The 20064-nt window shown below is 37.3% G+C and overlaps 1 protein-coding gene across 7 annotated transcripts in view; it reads right to left on the bottom strand.

The window, feature by feature from the left end:
* LOC136864217 (ATP-dependent helicase brm) overlaps nt 1-20064 on the bottom strand; it is a 510653-nt gene that overhangs the window by 397671 nt on the left and 92918 nt on the right. The window lies entirely within an intron of this gene.

Here is a 20064-nt window from a genome sequence, read left to right as displayed (position 1 = left end):
AAGTCAGTAAGTATATAAATCAAACAGTTGTAAATAAAAAATTAAAAAGTAAGGCTACCTCACAGTTTTATGTGATTGTTGATGTCATGGTCACTGGTATGGGACCTCCAAATTTACATGGAATTCCAGTGACAAAGGTGCGATTTTTCAATTTAAAAAGTCCCTTGTGCAATGGCTGGAAACCAAATTGCAGCCACTCTGCAATCAGCCCCCAAACCAGAAAACCATTTTTGAATTTAGGGCTTAAGTTCATAATTCGTGACATAACTAGTCAAATCTGAGATAACAAAATTAACTGGCTACAATTAATTTTCTCTCTCTGAAATGCATTAAATTTATATATATAGTTTTGTAACATTATATATGGTAAAAAATAAACCACTATGTCCAAGGAGCAAGTGGAATCAGAATTACAAAAGTGCTATGGTTTCGAATCAGGTATGTTGAAGATTTTGCTATGATTCAAAATCTTGCACATTCAAGGTTTAGGAGAGAAGAGCAGGAAATCGACTGCCTCTAGACATCTCAAAAAAGTTAGTTCTGAGTTATGAGATTGAAAGTTTACGTGTCTCTATAAAATCAGACTTTCTTGGCACTTTCTTATTCTTTTATCCTTCTGAGCCATTGAAGAAAAAATTACACATAACATATAGTTCCTGTTCAAAAGTACTATATTTCGAAAAGGAGCAGTAATGAAAAGTTCAACATTGCAATAATTCTGGACATTTGTCAATTTTTTCAGTTTTGTTCAGTTTTGATCAGCAATATGACTCATTGCTGCACTCAACCAGAGAGAGCTTCAAAAATGAAAGATATACATAACTCAAATTCGACTATATTTGAGTTATTGCACTTCTGAACCAAACAATCAAAATATGCAAACAGATCAGATATTTCTACACAATCTTGCCCATCAGTGATGAACAGATGTTTCATTATCTAAATAAGAATCCAATATACATATGAATGTTCCCTTTATAACCTATGGCACACAGTCCTGAATTACTTTACAATGTAATCATTGTGTCACATATCATAAGGACCATTTACAATGCTGGAGGTCGGATGTACCTGAGCACCCACCGTTCTCAGTAGAGCTTTCATCTTGTAATATGATTTGATACCAAAATTGAAAGAACCATTGCATGAACCACTCTGCCCTACATATAAAGACATTTCAAACACAATGAGGCATGAGATTGCAAGGCTTATGGTGAATGGTGCAACAGACGCTATTTGTCATTATCCTCATCGTTGGCATTCTTGGGTATTGCCTTGAAGGTTAGAAATGTGTTAATGTATGTTCATGTGTGGACAGACAATGGTGTTCACAGTTTTGTAACATTATTTAATTGTGTTCAACATAATGGAGGAGTAAACAGGAATGCATGAGCAAAGACAATTGGTGTGCCCTGAACAAACTTCTGGAACAATTATATGGGCTAAAGGTAGCACGTAATACAGATGTCCCAATGTATAATTCAAAATCCCAGGAACAACACTTATTTTTCCAACAAAATATGGTTGTCACAACTAAGAAAGTGAATCACATACACACAAAACAGAAACCATCACTGGAACAGATTACTCACAACTGTCTCACAATTTTCTGTTTTAATATGCAGTATAGAATAATTCAACAAAGTATTTCCCTACCATGATCTGCTTCTATAAACAATTCCCCGTATGATATTCTAACGCACGCACACGCACGCGCACACACACATGGAACGACCTAGAGAATTAAATGTGCAATACGTTCTAGTTAAAAAAACTGCGTATCTACTTCATGTTTAATTATGAAAATAGATGTATCAAGTAATCTTTCTACAAACATTCTCATCATCAATGCTACGAAAGTCTGCATCATCATCACGTTTAACCTAGATGCAGCTCTGCTGGGGCAGATATGATTCCCTCCTACATTATATTTCCATTATGCCTCATCTACTACTGTGTTCCAGTTCTGATTCCATTGTATTAAGATACTTGGCTCACAAAAAGAAAACTGTTAAAAAAAATTGTCACCTTTGTCATTATTCTGAGCATTCATTTTTGACAGCTGATCATGGACATGTGAAAGTAATTCTTTTTGTGTTTTTTTAAATAATTTGTTTTATGTCACACCGACACTGATAGGTCTTATGGCGATGAATTCTTTTTGTGTAATAATGAAAGTGGTCTAATTGTGTTTGCTTCAGTCCTAAATGAACAATGGTAAAACACAAAATATATAATAAAGGGAGATTTTTTAAAAATAATAAAAATTAACCATCTATCACTTAATTTGCATTACCATCTTTGATATAGATGACAGCTGCACACTGTTTGGGCATGCTTCTGACATAACTTCAGGTATTTCACTTGTAACTACATCAGTGTGTGAAGGTTAATACACCTATTTCAGAATATGTCTACCAAACATTATAATTTTTGGTTGAAATACATGGCACCTTACCCTAGAGCATAACACCATCACGGAAGTGCTTCATAAATCAAGTGGTATGCATGAGGGCTTCCTCAGTCACTAATTTACAATCTAAGCAATGGAAATGAACAAGTGCAAATCAATCAATCAATCAATCAATCAATCAATCAATCAATCAATCAATCAATCAATCAATCACCTGCTTTCACGGCTGTCGCCCAGGTAGCAGATTCCCAATCAAATATTTCCCTAGATTTTTTCTTAAATGATTTCCAAAAACATGGAAATTTATTAAAAGTTTCCCTTTATTAAATTATTCCAATCACTAATTCCTCATCCTATAAATGAGTATACGCCCCAATTTGTCCTCTTGAGTTCCAACTATCTTAAACTTATGATCTTCCCCACTTTTAAAAGCTCCACTCAAGTTTATTCATCTACTAGTGTCATTCCAGGCTAGCACTAAACAGACAGCTCGGAACATACTGCTTATTATAAGAAAGTTATTATTCTCATGATTTTTTCCGTATTGAAAGTTATTCATATACTGCTTAGCCGAGTGATGTGGTCTCTTCATTCCAAAGTCTCCCCAGCCCAAAGTTTGCAATATTTTCATACTATTAATCTTTAGTCGGAAATCACCAAGAACAAATCATGCTGTTTTCTTTTGGATCTCTTCCAGTCCTCGCATCAAATAATCCTGGTGTGGGTCCCACACACTGGAACCTTACCCTAAAAGGGTCTTATCAGAGTCTTATATATCCTCTCCTTTACATATTTACTATAACCCTTAACCATATAAAGAGATCAAAGAGGCCCATATACAAGAAAGATAGGAACATCAAAAATAACACATGACAGGATAAACACAACAAGAAGTCAGTGCAGGAAGAGGGAGAAATAGAAAGAAAACACAAAAGAACAATGACAATCTCCACATCTTCATTTAACTCTGTCTTCAAATAGATTTGGGTCTCTCCCCAACAATCCCAGTTCATCTACTATTTACACACCTTTTAGTGATAGATGGACACCCTAGTGCTGAATCGGTTGATCTTGGTTATCTTTGAGATTCGGATTGGCAACCTTTGAAACACAAACTATGAATCGCTTATGCATCGCTGTGCGACATCTGGCGTACACTTTACGTACTAGTACTGTTGTTGTTTACACAGCAAAACCAAACTATAGAATCCATGCTAGGAACAAGATTCGCATAGAGAAATGTTATATAACGTGTGTGAGTTACACAGTTGTTGGCTTAAGATAATAAAGGTTTAGAAAATTCATATCGATCGATCATATTATCGATTCAATTCAGATTTCATTTCCATTCAGTTGACAGTATTACCGGAACCGGGAGAGCTCCCTCCTTACTCCTCACCCCTGGACAAAAATCTATCACCAAAAGGTGCACGAATAGTACATCCATTTCTTTTGGTCCTCCAATGACCTTGTTTCTCCTTCCCAGCATCATTAGCAGGGCAGGCTTCAACACTCGTTGAGGGGCCATCTTGACCAATATTGTCTTCATCTAGGAAGTGTAGGATAAGAAGAAATTTAGACAAACAAAGGAAAAGGGAACATACAAACATATATACATCCATCTTCATTATAGGCTGTTATGCCTTTCAGCATTCAGTCTCCAAGTATGCATGCAGTTTCATCCATCGACTTCATTCCTAACTTAGCATTTATCTCCTAATTCCGAGTATTGCCTTCCTGCCATTGTTCCCACCTGATTGTAGCAGCAAATATTTCTGCTACTTTCATGTCTGTTATTTCTAGCTTACCAGGCAAGTTGGCCGAGTGGTTAGGGCAGCGCAGCTGTGAGCTTGCATCTGGGAGATAGTGGGTTTGAACCACGCTGTCGGCAGCTCTGAAGATGGTTTTCCGTGTTTCCCATTTTCACACTAGGCAAATGCTGGGGCTGCACCTTAATTAAGGCCACGGCCACTTCCTTCCCACTGCCAGGACTTTCCTATCCCATCGTCGCCATGAGACCTATCTGTGTCGGTGGAATGTAACGCTACTTTTTTAAAATACTTCCAGTTTATGAATAAGATATCCTTCCACCTAGCTTTCACTCCCATACAGCAAAGTTGCTAATCGCTGCCACAATCTTCTGTTTGTAACTAGATCTGTGGAATTGCTTTTTGTTTTATCTCTCTTATCTTTAAATCAGTGCCGGCCCCATGGTGTAGGGGGTAGCATGCCTGCCTCTTACCCGGAGGCCCCGGGTTCGATTCCCGGCTAGGTCAGGGATTTTTACCTGGACCTGAGGGCTGGTTCGTGGTCCACTCAACCTATGTGATTAGAATTGAGGAGCTATCTGACGGTGAGGTAGCGGCCCCGGTCTCGAAAGACAAGAATAACAGCCGAGAGGATTCGTCGTGCTGACCACACAGCACCTCGTAATCTGCAGGCCTTCGGGCTGAGCAGCAGTCGCTTGGTAGGCCAAGGCCCTTCAAGGGCTGTAGTCCCATGGGGTTTGGTGTTTGGTCTTTAAATCATTAGAAACAGAGTCTCAGCATCATAATCTTGGTCTCTCACTACTCCTCTTCCCCTCCATAACAGAGTCCATTAATCTCCTCAGTAACCTATCCTCCCTACATGTGATAAATATCATTTTTGATCCGTATTGATGATATTTGATTGAAATAATAACAATAAGTTATTAATTTGGCCACCTAATCAATATAATAAATCCTGTCTTTGTTGAATTATATTGACATGTTAATTAAAATGGTACATGTTTCGCCTTACATATAGGCATCACCAGCCATGGGTTTAACCTAGAAATAAAATCAGGTATCTGATTCACATATAAATAAAATGAAACCAATTTATAAAAAGCCTTGAAGAGACTTGAGAGAAAATTAACATATGGTAAGAGACTAGTACAATATTGGTCTTAAGACTGTACTATGAGAGAGAAGTTTACATCTGGTGAAAGTATTTGCAATAGTGACTTTGGAAGACTACTTCTTCTTGTTTAGTTTCGGCCAACTAAGGACCACGTCATTTCAGCTGTTTCCCTTGAGCTTTAATGTTGGTCCAGTATTCCTTCATTCGTATACGGTGTTGCTCCTTTCGCTCTTCCGTCCATGCCTTTCCAGTTTTCATCTTCGGCTTTGGTAGGAAACTCTGATGTTCTTGGAGTTTTTTCTAAAGTGTGACACGCTCCTGGATATCTTCAAATGAGGTCCCAATCTCCTGCTCCCTCCCGTTCGCCAATCACAAGCCTACAACCACGCCCCCTGCAATCCATCCCCCTCCGCCCAGATGATATACATACAACACAAGAAGTAAAAACGTTAGTGATCACTAGTATCCTGATAACGCTTCACACAAGTCAAACGGGCCAACAATGCCATAGGTAAGCACCAACATCATCTCTCCAACAACAATTTGACAAAACATTCCCAAGTTTTTTCTTTCCATTCTCATCAAAATTAACTACAGTTTTTCTTCATTTCAGAACCAACCAATCACAACAATAATTCAACAGCCCCATCAAACTTCCACAATATCTTCAATAATATAAATTTCCACTATCAAAGTTTGGAAAATATATATATACTGTCATCAGATGAAGAAAACAACAGCCATTCAACCTTCACATCAAAATCATACCAACGTAGAGAATAACAGCTCATCATTTCTACAAACTTACTTGGATGTCATAAAATAAATTTAAGCTAACTACAAACTTCGTGTCAACACAATCTCGCCGATCAAATCTATATATAACCTATGAACTGTTGACCATTAAACCTCACGGGCAAATATACGCTAACGTTAAATAATATTTGCCCAGCAAAACTGGAATGTTTTTCCTTTACATTTTATATTCAACAATGTACTTTATTTCATATTTATTCACTATTTATTAGCATGTTATTTTATTTATACTTCAAACACTGACTATGGCTTTAAGCCATCAACTGTCACTCATAATTATATGACACCTCCATCTTTAAGTGTACTACTTAAGAATATACTAGATTTTTTAAATATCATTTGAATGTATTGTATATCTTCACTGTAATGTTGTTTTTTTTTATATGCTTTCCACTATGTGTTGGATATCTGGTATTGACTAAGGCTTCAAGCCATCTTCTTGCTACTGTACCATCAAATGACGTCCAATTCATCAAATGAATTACCCATGAGATTATCATTATATTACATTTCTAGTTATTCATGAACATTTTTACAAAAACTGTAAATTTTTTATGTCACCTACAATCATTATCAAATACATTTTAGGATAATTTTAACCTGTTGCCTGACAAAAATAATAAGGTTTTGATAGTGACTGAAGATGCCTCACAGTAAGAGGCAAAACATATCTCACATTTAAAAAATGTCTTAACTTAAATGCCAACATCTTATATTGTATTGAATAGGTGGAAATAAATATTAAATATTTTCCTGTATACATTTTATGACACTTTCAATATGGACGAAAAATGAATTTCATCACTTGTAACATACCACTTAGTCGAGCAGCTCATCTCCTTTCTCCCATGTCTTCCCAGCCCAAACTTTGCAAAATTTCTGTAACGCTACTCTTTTGTCAGAAATCGCCCACAACAAATCGAGCTGATTTTCTTTGGATTTTTCCAGTTCCTGAATCAAGTAATCCTGGTAAGGGTCCCAAACACTGGAACCATACTCTAGTCGGGGTCTCACCAGAGACAAATATGCTCTCTCCTTTACAACCTTACTACAACCCCTAAATACTCTCATAACCATGTGCAGAGATCTGTACCCTTTATTTACAATCATATTTATGTGATTACCCCAATGAAGATCTATCCTTATATTAATACCTCGGTATTTACAATACAATGATCCCCAAAGGGAACTTTCCCCCCATCAACGCAGTAATTAAAACCGAGAGGAATTTTCCTATTTGTGAAACTCACAACCTGACTTTTATCCCCGTTTATCACCATACCATTGCCTACTCTCCATCACACAACATTATCGAGGTCATTTTGCACTTGCTCACAATCTTGTAACTTATTTATTACCCGGTACAGAATAACATCATCTGCGAAAAGTCTTATCTCCGATTCCACTTCTTTACACATATCATTGATATATATACAAGAAAACAAAGGTCCAATAATACTGCCTTGAGGAATTCCCCTCTTAATTTTTACAGGGACAGGTAAAGCTTCCCCTACTCTAATTCTCTAAGTTCTATTTTCTAGAAACAGAGCCACCCATTCAGTCACTCTTTTGTCAAGTACAATTGCACTAATTTTTGCCAGTAGTCTCCCATGATCTACCCAATCAAATGCCTTAGACAGGTCAATCGCGATACAGTCCAAATGACCTCCTGAATCCAGGATATCTGCTATACCTTGCTGAAATCCTACAAGCTGAGCTTCAGTCGAATAACCTTTCCTAAACCCAAACTGCCTTCTGTCGAACCAGTTATTAATTTTGCAAACATGTCTAATATAATCAGAAAGAATGCTTTCCCAAAGCTTGCATACAATGCATGTCAAACTGACAGGCCTGTAATTTTCAGCTTTATGTCTTTCACCCTTTCCTTTATACAAAGGGGCTACTATAGCAACTCTCCATTCATTTGGTATAGCTCCTTCAACTAAACAATAATCAAATAAGTATTTCAGATATGGTACTATATCCCAACCCATTGCCTTTAGTATATACCCCGAAACCTTATCAATTCCAGCTGCTTTTCTAGTTTTCAACTTTTGTATCTTACTGTAAATGTCATTGCTGCCATAGGTAAATTTTAATACTTCTTTAGTATTAGTCACCTCCTCTATCTGGACATTATCCTTGTAACCAACAATCTTTACATACTGCTCAATGAATACTTCTGCCCTTTGAAGATCCTCGCATACACACTCCCGTCGTTCATTAATGATTCCTGGAATGTCCTTCTTGGAACCTGTTTCTGCCTTAAAGTACCTATACATACTCTTCCATTTTTCACTAAAATTAGTATGGCAACCAATTATGCTTGCCATCATGGTATCCTTAGCCGACTTCTCTGCTAGATTCAATTTCCTAGTAAGTTCCTTCAATTTCTCCTTGCTTCCACAGCCATTTCTAACTCTATTTCTTTCCAACATTTCCTTCTTAGTCTCTTTACTTCCCTGTTATAATATTTTATTATTTTATTATTTTATATTTTATTATTTATATAATGCCTACCCTCTGACAAAGTCACATTTGCAACTCGTTCTGTACGGCTAACACAAAAAACCAAGCATTAAATATAAAAATTGATCTGACATGAGTAATCACAACTTCTTTCAGCTCTCATAATTTTTTGACAATTTGCACATTCATTACTTTGCCACAGGGGGAAAAATATGGTGATGTTATGGTTCACTTTGATGAAGAAGTATGAGGCTGTAGTTGAAGGTTAATATACAATGTTGATATTGGACCTCTATGGACCATCTCATTTGATATGATGTTATAACGTTATGACATGTAGGTTTGTTGACATGCTGGTCGAAAAGGCAATGTGACAGATGAATGTAGCTAACATGTTGAATGTTGGATTAAAAGTAGAATCTGTAAAAGGAAACCAGAAGTGTGGTGTTAATTATATGAAAACAATTGTAATAAATTTTAGGTGGAAATTGTGTACACTTACCATTTGGCGATGGTGAGGGTAACTTGTTACGTTATGAGCTAAAAGTTGTTGATGACTGTCGGGCTCTTACTACATGTGTTATAGTTGTAGGTTTGTATTGGAGGGGGATCTGTTTGCAAAGGCGTGACTATGGGCTTGTATATATAATACTTGGAAGGGAGCTACTAGCGGTGGGGGAGAAGGAGTAAAGTGTATTGCTGCGCGTATTGTAGCGGAGGGATGCCGCTGGAGGGAGCGGTATTAGACTGGGTGTGGCTATGGGTCTATTGGTTGTACTTGAATGGGAGGTACTAGCAGTGGGAGGGAAGGGTGTGTATTAGTTATAGAAGAGGTGAAAGTGCTTATTAATTTAAGGTCGAAAATTTTTAAGAATATATTGGTGGGAGGAATTGATTCTTGTAATAGTTATAAAATCTGTTCGTACAAGGGGCTTTTTTTTTTTAAATCAATGATGTCATTTAAATTCTAATCTTTATTAAACTGCTGGTCGAGGAATATGAATATGTTTTCATATTCTGTCATGAGTTTACTTTTTTGATTCTTTTGAGGATATAAAGGTCTATTGTAGTGAATTTATGCCCTGTGTCCCTCATGTGGATGGCCATTGCAGAGAATTTATTGTGTCTTCGTGCAATGTAATGTTCGGCATATCTGGCTGAAAAACTGCGGCCAGTATGGCCAACATATGAAAAATTACATGTAAAGCATTTTAATCTGTATATGCCTGATCCAGAGAAACGATTATCTGTGAAGTTAATAGAGTTATGATTAAAGAATAGGTTACGAATAGTCTTTTTTGTTGTATAGGCTATTTTTACATCATGCTTCTTTAAGGAATTGGAAACTGGATGAATACCATGGTTAGTGAACGTGAATTTAGCGTACTTTGGTTTGACAGGTTTTAATGGAGTTAAATTTGTAGCTGGTTTTAATTAGTTTTAATTAATTTTATTAATTATATCCGAATTAAATCCATTGGATTTAGCTATTACTTTAATGAATTGTAATTCTTTTTTTTAATTACTAGAAGACAAAGGGATTTTTAAAGCCCTATATATTAGACTGTGATAAGCAGCTTTTTTATGAGAGTTGGGATGTAATGAATCCTTTTTTATGGTTGTTGGAGAAAAGGTGGGTTTTCTGTATATTTTGAATGGAGAATATTTTTTACATTATATCTGGGCTTTAAGCACTCTAGAATTTACGAGAAGGTCTGTTATGGCATCCCATAGGGAACCTGAAATATTTGTCCTAACTGAGTAAACTCATAATTTTTGAGCTAACTCATCAACACCTACAACATGTGATGGCCTAGCAGGCATCAATTTTCGTAAATGAGACAAAGTCTCTCGTAGTGCACTGGCACTGCCTGTGGCTCTAAGTAGCCTATTCAGTGGCCTGTTTGTGAAAGAATGATCGCCACTGTGAAATAGTTGAAAAAAAAAAAACTTTCCAGTCTGTCAGAAACACAACAATTTCAAATGCAAATTAAAACACTCCACTATATGCAGTAGGCATGCGTTTTGGTAGGTTTGCTAGTTACCAACTAATGAGCCCAAATTGGCACACTGGGGTGTAACACTGTCAAGAATGAGTTAGCTGAAAAATTAACAATGTCCAATAATGGACCATTTATATTGGAATTATAAACCTTATGTAAGTAGGCATGTGACTTGTGAACTATTTTAACCATTTTAGAGTAAAGTGCCTGCAATGAATTACCTTCTTGTACCAGATATGGTTCTGCATCACTTAAAAATAAAAGCACATTATCATGTTTGATGCCCTCAGGCCACAGAAGAAACGTAACACTGTCACACAGTTTGGATATCATAAAGCAATTGGCTTTTTCTAATACTTAAGCAGTCAATAAAAATATTTCACCTGGTCTATCCAGTTCCCATTTTCCAATCACAACATTGGCTATATAGCTAGAGTGACCAGATGTCCTGCTTTACGAAGGATACTCCTATTTTTAACACCCTATCCTGCAGTCCGCGAAGAGGCTCGAAGACTGGGCACCCTCTCACTGGAGTCGCCAAGTGCGACTTTACCGAACCGTTGGATTGGTCGTCAAGCAGCTGGCGACTTAGCATGTCTCAGATGGGCTCCACGGTCACCGGATTTGACACGCTGTGACTTCTTCCTGTGGGGTTTCGTTGAAGACAATGTTTATGTACCACCACTCCCACAGAACCTCGAAGAGTTGAAGAAACGGATCCGTACTGCCATAACATCAGTGACGAAGGACGTGCTTCCCCGAGTATGGGAGGAATTTGAGTATCAATGTGATATTGTTCATGTCGCTTATGGAGGACATATTGAACATCTTAGATTATAAACTTCATGGTTCTGATCCATATTGAATTATAATTACAAAATAATTATTAAATCAAATTTAAATTAAACTGTATTGAACATCTGCAATCTAAACTTGAGAGGTTCGTAAATATGTGTGTAAAGTTTCATATTCGTATGTCTTACAGTTTAATAAATATATGCATTTGAAATACGTATATTCTTTCTGAAACACCCTGTATATCTTACCGAGGATGACTCTGTGCCGGGTTGAAACCTGTCTATGTAAAACTTTGGATGTAAATATTATAGTAAAGACTAGGAGGATAATCAACATAATTCTGTACAATTTTGTAAGATGTTCAACCATCAATATGGATCTCACATGAGATTTATAGTCTGTAATGTTGTTTCTTGTAGTGTCTTCTGTATTGTTTTGTTTTGTTTTTATGTTGCTTTACGTCGCACCGACATAGATAGGTCTTATGGCGACGATGGGACGGGAAAGGGTTAGGAGTGGGAAGGAAGCGGCCGTGGCCTTAATTAAGGTACATCCCCAGCATTTGCCTGGTATGAAAATGGGAAACCAAGGAAAACCATCTTCAGGGCTGTCGACAGTGGGGTTCGAACCCACTATCTCCTGAATACTGGATACTGGGCGCATTTAAGCGATTGCAGCTATCGAGCTCGGTTGTGTCTTCTGTAGTATCTTTATGTTGTATGCTAGGACTGGGTCAGCTCTCTGAAATAATAATATACGTACCGTATAGTCTTCTGTGGTCTCGTTTGTCATGACTGAAAACTTTTTTTTTAATCCTTGTAATTCACTTCAATAACTGGAGCTCTTAAAAGATCATCAGTGTGTTACAGTCTTTCTCCAGGTCTCTGCTACTCAAAAGTATACTCAGATAAGTCACTCAAACATGTCACAATTTTTGAATGGTCTTTTTCCGCATATTAATATTAACCAAACATTGACAGTTGGTGGCAGTTGTGAAGTTAATTCTGATAAGGAATGGACGTAATTTCCTCACAGCCCATACTATCGCCGTTAACTATGGTCTGTTCGATTGATACATTGCTTTGGTTTCTGATGTGGTTTTACTAACAGCATAAACCAATGTCAGGGAATCATTTTCGTTATCAGCTTGTAAAAGTACAGTTGCTTGTCTTATGCCTGAAGTATCTGCTTTTGAAGTCCGGCTCCATGGCTAAATGGTTAGTGCGCTGGCCTTTGGTCACAGGGTTCCCGGGTTCGATTCTCGGCAGGTTCGGGAATTTTAACCATCATTGGTTAATTTCACTGGCACGGGGCTGGGTGTATGTGTCGTCTTCATCATCATCATCATCATCTCATCATCATCATGACATGCAGGTTGCCTACGGGCGTTAAATCAAAAGACTTGTGCCTAGCGATCTAAAAATGTCCTCGGACACTCCCGGCACTAAAAGCCATACACCATTTCATTTCTGTTTTTGAAGCCTTAGGGTTGTACATTTTCAAAATAGGTCTATTCACAAACTGTGACTTCATTCATTCAAAGCTTTCAATCTGGGGGCTGACCCGAAGCAATGTTCAATACTTTCCTCAACAGATGTGTTAAATAGTACTGGTAATTTAGACTGAAGACTGAAATTTGGCTTGAGACGGAAATAACTGTTAGAAATCTAATTCCTTCTGAAATCTGTTCATTAGGTCCCTCTGTACTTCCCCAGAATTTAAAAAAAATCCAGGTTGGGGAACACAGTTAAATTTTGAATAAACAGGTGCTATCTTGGATTTTTCAAATAAAAAGACGACGTTTTGACCTTTTCAGAACATATTATGATGTACCCACAACGAACACAAAATGCTGTCAGTTGGTACACCGTCACGACAAAACACCATATCAATAAACCACCATTTGTAACAACTGCCTGTTATGGAGCACATGAAGATTACAACCTTGAAACAGATGACTGCTTACAAGCAAGTCATCCACAACACGAGGTCACAAGTGTTACTCCTGTTAAACCATAACTCCAACTAAACAGTAACTCGTCTCCACCATCAAGCCCACCTCCTTATATATGTGGCTTCTAGAAAGATATGCCATATGCAATATCTACATAGGATTTGTCAAGAAGTGCGAACAAATTATCCCATCGTATGCAGGCTCGTGGAGAATATTTAATTTTTTTTCTCAAAAGCCCCCTCTCGAGTTACACAATTTAAAGCAGAAACTCTGAACATTGAGTTACCACCACAACCTACAATTACATGCTGTAGCATGTGCTTGTATTATTGTGAAAATTTCCAGGTAGTGAAAAGATAGTATGGGGTTTTGACTGCGAAGAAGTTGCTTCAACACAGATTGCTAAAGATATGCTCTCTCAACCAAACAGCGAGGGCAGTTCGGCATTCATTAAGTCAAACTTTGCATTGCAAGGCAATGATAGATTCCATTTCACTAATTAAAAAGCTTGAGCCTGGTGTTAACACCACTCGTGGTAAAACTGCTACAGCTACTGAGAAATACTGGATATAAAACTTAGTGTGAAATCTCCGATATACTCTGGCAAAAACTACCCCATGGATAGGATTGAGGAAGATTTAACAACCAATGATCTCTCCCACTTCAAGTATGCTCTAGTTGCATTAGCTGATATAAAATGCAGCTTTTCAAGGTATAAAATCTTGTTGGCAGATAATTGCAGATCCTCCACTTTCAAAAACCTGAGAAGGATGTTTGTAGTCCAGTCAACTCAGACTAAGGTGAATTAAAAGAGCATTTTAATTCAGTATTAAAGGCCTATATTATGTGATTTGCAAATTTATGTCTGACCTATTATTTTCTGAAGGATTTTTTAAAACATTCTTTATACTACTAATAATTTTGTGTGGCTATTTCTAGCCGAGTGCAGCCCTCGTTAGGCAGATCCACGATGAGGGTGGGCGGCATCTGCCAATTATACTACTGTATTTTGTAAATATTATAATGCAAGTCATTTAATAGTCATTTTTAACATTTTTAACAGCTTTTGTAATATTCTTTACATCATCAACAACCTGTAATAAAATAAATGTATTTTGTACATAATAAATTATATAAACTGAAAACAATGTCTACAATGTTGTTGCACTAACTGAAGCACTTTAAAGTCTCTAGGTCAGAATTGATCCTCTCATGATCTATTGCAAACTACTGGGTAATAAGTGTACACTAGCATTAACAAACTCAGGTTACAGATTCTGGTGGCAAACTTTTGCATCCCCTTCCCACAGATCCTGGCCCATATTCGACAGAAAGCTGTTCCAGAACCTGCAGATGATTGGATGATGGCTCCAGCGCCATGTAGGAGTAGGTGGAAATCCTTCTGAAAGAGGGTAACAGAGTGAGTTACCTGTCTATTTTGTTAAGAAGGAAGCCATTTGTTTTCAGTGTTGTCTTATGTAATATCATTTTTAAGTTTTTCAGTCTGTTGAAGCACGAAACGTAACACATTCAACACTATAACATACCTGTAACACAACGACATGTTTAGTTCCATAAGAACGTCCTCAGATCTACCAAATAACTTATAAACGTGTGTGTGTGTGTGTGTGTGTGTGCGTGCGTGCGTGCGTGTGTGTTATTATGTCATATACACCTGTCAATGATTGTGAACAGATGATATTTGAACAAATGTGACAAATTATACGAATGTTAAAGTCCATCATTGGCATTTTAATAGATTTAAGAAAATTTCCTTTTCTTAAATAACACACTGGTTCCACACATTTATTATCTCCTGTGTCCGAACCTGAGTCCAGGTGTTATTCAGGTGAAGTACTGAAAACTTTCTTAAAACTATTAAAGTGTCAATGTTATAAATAAAACAATGTCCGTATTACTGAACTCGCTTAATCTCCAGAATCTCTCTCTCTCTCTCTCTCTCTCTCTCTCTCTCTCTCTCTCTATCTCTGCTCGACAATGAAAAACGACGACACTTCAGTTTAATGGCTATATACAAACCACCCTTATAATCACGTCATCTTTGGCTGGAAGTCTTTACCTGGAATGGGTAATCCTTCGTAATTATGACTGACAGGGCTCACCTTTCACTTCCTTGCACACGCACCACCATGACAGAATAGTTCCATGTCATCAGGTTGAAGGACACGAACACTGTATATCAAAACACACAATAACTATGTACTTTACTCCAGACAAGACTGATAACTCACACATCAACTCTTGTGACTGCTCCACACACTGAACATTCAGCCCATAACTCGTAACTGACTCCTTAACAATAACACATGTTCTTCGAGGCAAGCCTGCTTTTATATACCAGGTGATAAATTTCTAGTATCTTCGCAGTGTAACTAGGATATGAGTGTTCTAGTTCTGCTTTTCAGAAAGTTCACAGAGGGGACAAAAAAAAGCACAAGTCACTTGCCTGCTGGCTGGCCAGTAGCCCTCAGCATGACTCACTCATCCTTATCATATGAAATAATCTTAATGTTTGGTCTGTACTGATGAATAATTACAATTACAATTACAATAGGATGAAAAAGAATGCCAACCTTATCAACGCACATTTTATTTATGATTATACAAACATCACACTGTGGTACTAGTTTTGACAATAATCCAGGACATCGTCAGCCATGTATATTTAAAATTGACAAATATATTTAACTTATTGTGTCCATGAAACAATTATAGAACTTAAAATCTAATGGTACATTTACATTAAAACATTATAATAGGGTCTAATACTATGGGGAACATGAGTTAAAATTCTATTCTTAAGTAGTAAAATGTTGTATCCAAAATGACGCAATGGCTTTCTTGCACAGATTTATTTACAGTTATTCAAAAATTAAACACACATACCTTACTCACTGTACCACAAACAAAGCACTTCACGCCGAGAACATCAACAAGCTGCCATTAACAATTGCCTACCACAGCACATACGAATTACAACCTTGAAACACAGTTGAAACAAATGACTACCGACTGCCTACATCGGCATGTCAGCCTAAAGACAACACGTGTTCACCAGTGAAACTCCTACTAAACAATAACACCTACTAAGTAATAACTCATCTCTACCATCAAGACCACCTCCTTATATACAGTACATGCCTGGCCAGGCTTCTAGAAAGATACGTTATTAAAATACCTTCCCGACCAGGCGAGTTGGCCGTGCGGTTAGAAGCGCGCAGCTGTAAGCTTGCATCCGGGAGATAGTGGGTTCGAACCCCACTGTCGGCAGCCCTGAAGGTGGTTTTCCATGGTTTCCCATTTTCACACCAGGCAAATGCTGGGGCTATACCTTAATTATGGTCCGGCTCTGTAGCATAACGGTGTGTTATTAGCTGCCGTCCTCGGGGGCCCGGGATTGATTACCCGTACTGCCAGAAATTTAAGAATGGCAGGAGGGCTTGTATGTGGTTGAAATGGTACACGCAGCTCATCTCCATCGGTGTATGCCTGAAAAGAGCTGCACCACCTCAGGATGAGGACACGAGTTCACGTTCACCTTAAATAAGGCCACGGCCGCTTCCTTCCCAGTCCTAGCCCTTTCCTATCCCATCGTCACCATAAGACCTATCTGTGACAGTGAGACGTAAAGCAAATAGCAAAAAAAATACCTTCACGTAAATTCTTGAGTTCCTAACAACGTGAATATAATGCACAGATACATTATAATCAATCAATCAATCAATCAATCAATCAATCATGATCTGCATTTAGGGCAATCGCCTAGGTGGCAGATTCCCTATCTGTTGTTTTCCTAGCCTTTTCTTAAAGGATTTCAAAGAAATTGGACATTTATTGAACATCTCCCTTGGTAAGTTATTCCAATCCCTAACTCCCACTAATATAAATGAATATTTTCCCCAATTTGCCCTCTTGAATTCCAACTTTATCTTCATATTGTGATCTTTCCTACTTTTAAAGACGCGAATCAAACTTATTTGTCTACTAATGCCATTCCACGCCATGTCTCCACTGACAGCCCGGAACATACCATTTATTATTACAAGTAATGAAGATCATCTTTTCCATATTGAAAGAATCTTAATAATAAAAGTAAGAAATTTATTTTAACTTCAACCTATTCAATACAGTACAAGATGTTAATGCTTTAGTTAAACATCGTTTAAATAGTTGAGACATGTTTCGCCCCTTTTGTGGGGCATCATCAGTCATATCAATACCTCAATGTTCTACCAGACGTCTGGTTGGAAAATTGTAAAAAAAAATGTTGCATGAATGAATACATTTAAAAAAAACTTATATCATCTTATCATTAACAAAATATCAAATTGATTAAAAATATGTTACAATAGTGAATATGCTTGTGAATTTTCACTTAAACAAGGCTGTCATATGTGTAGTGAATGACAATAGTGATTGTCTAAAATATTATGCGATGCTAAAATTCAAAGACAATTTAAAATTTATATACAAATTTTGGGAATGAATGCAGAATACATATAATCACAAATACTGTACACGTATTTTAGATGTGAAATATGTGGAAACGCATTCCAAATTTGTGCTGATTTCACTTAAATTTGATCTTAATGTTACGTTCATGATGTGGTCTAATGGAATTAGCATCAAAATATGAAAGTTTGTATGTGATTTATGACCAGTTCATGTGAAAACATTGCATTATGTCATAATTCAATCTGGATGTCTAAGTTGCATAATTATATTTTGGACCCAAACAAGTTAGTTCGCTGAAGTATCCATGGGCTATTCAACTCCGTTGGACACTCTCTATGGGACGGAGTGCCTAGTGCATGTAAACAAGTTTATATTTGGTTCAAATTCAGCCTATGTTGAAGCAGTTGGACTAATGGCTTGAGTGAGGGCGGTTGAAGTGTCGTTAATATCTTCCCATATGACTAATATTTTGAAGTTTTGATGACGGTGTGTTTCAGTTGCTGGAGTGTGGGATGTCGGTTTATTAGTTGAATGGGCAACAGTCAAAACATTGTGCTATGTAATTAATGTTGAGCTGTCTTACATATGTGAAAATCTGAAAGGAAGGACAAGTCACTAATTAAATGAGTGAAATAACGACGGGAAAATAGAAAGACTGATGTGTTAGAGAATTAAGTGGATATGGAGTTGAGGCTTACCTTTAGTGTTGTTGGGCTGTTAACTTATTGCTAAGAGGTTTTTGAAGCACTGGCTGTCACTAACGTCTTACTCCTCATGCCGTACGTGTGACGTCTTGGTGGAAGGGAGTGGACCTGAGAAGGCGGGGCTGTGGGCCTGTGATTGGAGCTTGGGAAGGAGTCGTGTATATTGGAGGGAGAACAGGGGCGTGATAAGTTGAACGGCTTAGTGGGGGTACTTGAAGAGGGTGTTTTGAGGCCATCAACAAGTCTTTCAGATTTAACTTATTAAACGAAATTATTAATTGTTCATATAAAGGGCTTCGGTTATAAATTGGATAATTTAAGTTTTTATTACTGTTGTACTTTTGGTCCAAGAAAATGTACAAATTTTCAAACTCAGTCGTGAGTCTGCCTTTGTCTATTCTTTTAAAAATTTGAAGGTCTTGTTTGATTGTGGCGAAACTGTGTCCTGTGTCCTGCATATGGATGCTCATTGCTGAGTGTTTGTTGTGTTTTTGGGCATTAAAATGTTCAGCATATCTAGTTGTGAAACTACTTCCGGTTTGACCGATGTACAAACTGTTGCACTCAGCACATTTAAGTCTGTAAATGCTGGAACCTGAATATTTATTGTTGTTCGAGTTTATCTTGTTATGGTTGAAGAATAATTTTTGATTTGAATTTTGGGTCTTAAAGGCTATATTAGTATCATGTTTCCTTAGAGGGGTGGCAATTTGATGTATGATGGGATTGGTATAGGTAAAGGTTGCATACATTGATTTGTTTACTTTTATTGGGGAGAGGTTCGTGGTAAATTTCAACTTCACGTTATTGATTGAAGGATTGTATCCATTGAAACTAGCTATTTATTTTATGATATTTATTTCTTTTTTCAAATTGGCGGTTGACCTACGAATTTTTGGCGCTCTGTACACTAAACTGTAAAATGACGCTTGTTTGTGTGACTGTGGGTGAAGAGAGTTTTGTTTTATAGTTGTGGGGGTGAACAAAGGTTTTCTATGAATTTGAAAATCGAAATTGTTAGAGGTCCTAGTAATTGTACTGTCAAGAAAATTTATTAGACTATTGTCCTCGTCCTCTTTGGTGAACTTAATGCAGCTGTCTAGGCTATTTAAGTAGGTTAGTATGTCTTCGCTACTGTTGCAACTTTGTCGATTATTGCTAATGTGTCATCAACATAGCGTAGCCAAAGACACAATCCATTAACACTACAACAGCGGAAGGGGTCAATATGACACCCACCTTCAATTTTTCTTTAATAACGTGCGCACTCTTGTATCATTTCCCTTCAAATATTTTGACTTTTCATCTTTTTTCGTCCCATTCACGGTGCTGTATCGCACCCAGCAAAATATTTATATTTTCATTGATTTCTGATATGCCATACCCTGGACAGCGGGAGGGGTCATTTTGACACTTGTACAATATTCCTTATTTACAGCAGTTTGCATTGTCAGGCAACAATGTGTACCCGGCCATTATTATGGACAGCAATTCATGAAGGACACAATGTCAAGAGATAGATTTCGGGAGCTTCTCAGATTCCTCTGC

Source organism: Anabrus simplex, chromosome 2 (genome assembly GCF_040414725.1).
Source record: "Anabrus simplex isolate iqAnaSimp1 chromosome 2, ASM4041472v1, whole genome shotgun sequence".
Lineage (NCBI taxonomy): Eukaryota > Metazoa > Arthropoda > Insecta > Orthoptera > Tettigoniidae > Anabrus > Anabrus simplex.
This window is presented reverse-complemented; position numbering and strand designations above follow the sequence as displayed.